The sequence below is a fragment of the Pteropus medius genome, unplaced genomic scaffold (assembly GCF_902729225.1).
Source record: "Pteropus medius unplaced genomic scaffold, Ma_sr-lr_union100, whole genome shotgun sequence".
Classification (NCBI taxonomy): domain Eukaryota; kingdom Metazoa; phylum Chordata; class Mammalia; order Chiroptera; family Pteropodidae; genus Pteropus; species Pteropus medius.
The window spans coordinates 22,796,849-22,800,551 of NW_024340696.1; the positions used below are offsets into that span (position 1 = coordinate 22,796,849).

The 3,703-nt window shown below is 32.2% G+C and overlaps 1 pseudogene; it reads right to left on the reverse strand.

Moving 5' to 3' along the window:
- Positions 1–3,290: 3,290 nt before the first annotated feature.
- On the reverse strand, positions 3,291–3,396 carry LOC120610429 (uncharacterized; annotated as a pseudogene).
- Between the last annotated feature and the right edge of the window lie 307 nt (positions 3,397–3,703).

Consider the following 3,703-nt stretch of genomic DNA (forward strand, 5'->3'; position numbering starts at 1 on the left):
AGCAAGTCGATATGAACTTGCTCTAAGATACAAGAAAATCTTTAAGTACCATGGCTTAGTTTTTAACAAAACAATGATGGTATTATCTGATAATCATCAATTATAGTAGATAAATCAAGTACATCATTCATTCATTCATTCATTCACCAAACCATTATTGAGAATTCACAGTGTTTAGGTAGCATACAAATACTGGCACATCAGATGAAAAGGTCTTGCCTCTTTACATCTATGATCTTACATCTATGAGCTGCTTGATTCATAATTAAATGAATGTAAGGCAATGTGACATGTAATAGGAAAGATTTATTGATTACTTTTAATTGATTATTTTTCTTCCGGAAACAGGTGAAAATATTACCTGCTGAGCCTCCTCAGATGAATGGAAGTGATCCTTAAGATAATAAGTGCAAATGTATGTCAGGAAAGAGGAACAGTGTTAAAATATGCATATGTGAGTGTATGTGCCAGAGGCATGGAATTAGACTTGGTATATTTATCACAGAGTGCCTGGGAATGGGAAGGAGAAGGAACCTGGTTGCATAGGTCTTACTGTGATTAATATTGTAGTGGTTAAGAGTGCGGTCGCTGGAGTCAGAGCTAAGGCAAGTCTCAACACTTTTCTTTGTAATCTAAGGAAAAGTTACTTAAATTCTCAAAAAGTAGTTTTTTCTCTGCAAAATGGGAGCATAATAAAGTTTTCTTCATATAATTTTTGGAAATTTAAATGAGATAATAGTTTCAATGAAATTAGCATGGTGTTTAAACTGTGACTAGTGGTTATTATTAATATTAATATTTTCAAACACTATATTCTGTTCATTTCAAGACTCAGTTTGAGATAATAAGAGATCTTGAATTTTTTCTACCTAATATTTTGGATTCTGTTTACATATTCAAACTAAGTTTTAAAATTCTTAATTCAGTAAACAATTTATTAAATACTAAATACTCTCGCAATTAATAAGAGATTTGTCTGAATTGAATTGCCTTTTAATAGAATGGGTAATCACAGGTATACTTTAACAAAATCATTAGTTTAAACTGGAAGAAACAAATGAACAAGGCAAACAAAAACTCACAGACACAGACAACAATTTAGCAGTTATCAGAGGGAAAGTGGGTGTAGAGTAAAGGGGATCAAATACATGGTGATGAAGGATTTGACACAATGCGATATACAGATCATGCATTATTAAACTGTACACTTGAAACATCTAATTTTATTAAATGATGTCACTCCAACAAATTTAATAAAACAAAATAAAATATTAATGTTAAATAAAATGAAACAAAGTTCACAAACTCTTAATTGATATATGTTTTATTTTTTTAAGATTTGGCAAGCATGTGTGTGCATAGAAATAGAGCCATGTGGTAATTTATTTACTCAATCTTCTATATTGTTCATTTCCCACCCCATTCCCTGCCCTATTTTGACATTGACTTCTCGGCAAGATGGTTGCAATAGCTAAGAGGTTTGTATAAACTTAGTGCAATGCAATGATCTCAATATACAGATTCTTATCCATAGACAGAAATTTGAAGGTAACTACTGTGTCACAGCAAGTGGAACATTCTTTTATAACACAGTGATACACATCAATCTCCTTTTAAATAGCCAACAATAACCATTAAAAGCAGCATGCAGTCACTCTCTGAAATTCTCTTTGGACACAAAAGTGCCTTGGTTTCTACTAACATATATCGCCTCATTATATTCTAGTACTGTAGGTTATACATCAATGCACTTAATTTCTTTTTTGATTTTTAAATCAGGTAATCAAGGTCTAATTTACTAATGATTCCTAAATGCCTTTTTTATTTATGGTTTGGGGCTATTTGTATGGCAGTCATTTAGCAAATTAATGTAGATGAAAAGCAATAATTTTACAGATGTTTGTTGAAATCATGCTGTCATCCCATACTTAAAATGCTAATCTATTGACATCTACTCATTATAGATGAGCTCTACTTACTTTGTAACATTAGTATTTTATAACCTGGGATGTTTTAAAGTAGGCTGAAAGTCAAATTTTTAACCATCTCACTCAGAATGTATTTTTAAAGGATAAATGCATTTTATTCTTTATTACTTTAAAACTATTTCTCCCTAAGCTGCTGTTAAATAATCTATGATTAACTCTTTGCACACTGCCCAATACTGACTAGGTGTTTATATTAATTTTGTTTCACAAGTGACAGAAATCTGACTGAGATCAGAAAAATGGGCCTCCCATTGACTGACAAATCCTCAGAGGGTTCTTCAGTCACACCAGGTGAAGAACAAATAAGTAGTGGAACCCAGAAAAGACTAGGATAAGGATTGAATGTCACCAGAATCTCTCTGTCTCTGGTTAGAATTTCTCTGTGTAAATCAGGTTTATTCCCCCTCCCTCCCCTACCCCTCCGGGTTTTGATATTATTGTTGTCATCAAGGAATTTGACACTTTTAGGAAGTGACTTATTAGCCCAAGTTAGATCAAATGAAAACCTCCAGACCAATCAAATGAGAGAAGAGTACAAGATGACATAAAATACTACTCTTAATGCTGGAACACTGAGATGGGTAGGATATTCTTCCTAGAATAGCTGTGCTGCCAGAAAATTCACTCAATAAATATGAGGGACTAAATGTCTGGAGATCTTCATTTTCACATATGATGTTTGAAATACAAACGTCTCAGAATGATGCAGTGCTTTTATTTTGAAAATGAATTTTATTATTTTAAAACTAACATGAGATAAATATTATTAAAATGAATTGTCTGCATGCTTCCTGTCAGGCATTATCATATATATTCCAAAGTCTATATGTATATACACACATATACATATACTTCTATAATTTTAACTGTAATAAGGAAGTAAATAAATTTAAATCAGTACTCTTTTGGTGCTTTAAATTAGGTACTTGAATTTTTGGATTTACTTAGAATGTGTAATATATTTATATTATCTTTAATTAATTGCATTTACATTAATATTCTTAAGTCTGCCTATCTTGAGTCTGGATAACTGGAGACTAGGTAGATCAACATGGGGAAAGATGGTGAAGATGATGAATTTAGCAGCCAAGTAAAGTGAATACAATTTTAATTTTAAAGTTAGGGGAAAATTCTTATCTCATTCCTTTTGACCATTTGAATATCATAGCGTGCTTAACATTTGTTTATTTCTTTTCAGACAGACATTATAGATAAATCCCTACAGTAACACAAAACCATCTTAATTGGTCTCTCCGCTCTCTTTTTTTTTCTGACTAAATTTTCTTTTCTTTTCTTTTTCTACACCTACAGCACCCGGTCTCCCATCCAAGTAGTAACCAGGCCCAACCCTGCTTAGCTTCCGAGATCAGACAAGATCGAGTGTGTTCAGGGTGGTATGGTCGTAGATTGACTAAATTTTCTGAAGCTCCTGTTACTACAAGTTACCCTATCTCAATGCTGAAGACTTTAGCAATTTTAAATAGAGTTTAAGTTAAAACCCAGAACTCATTAGCTTGACTTTATATAACCCATATAAACTTGTTTCTTGTCTATAGTTTCAACTATATTATACATTACTACTTAAACCGACCACCATAAGCCCAAGAAAACTGTTTTTCTCCAAGTGTACAATTCACATTATTGATTCTATAAAATGTGATAATGCCCAGTGGTTATAATTCTCGCTCTGTTGTTAGACAGTCCAGAGTTCAAAT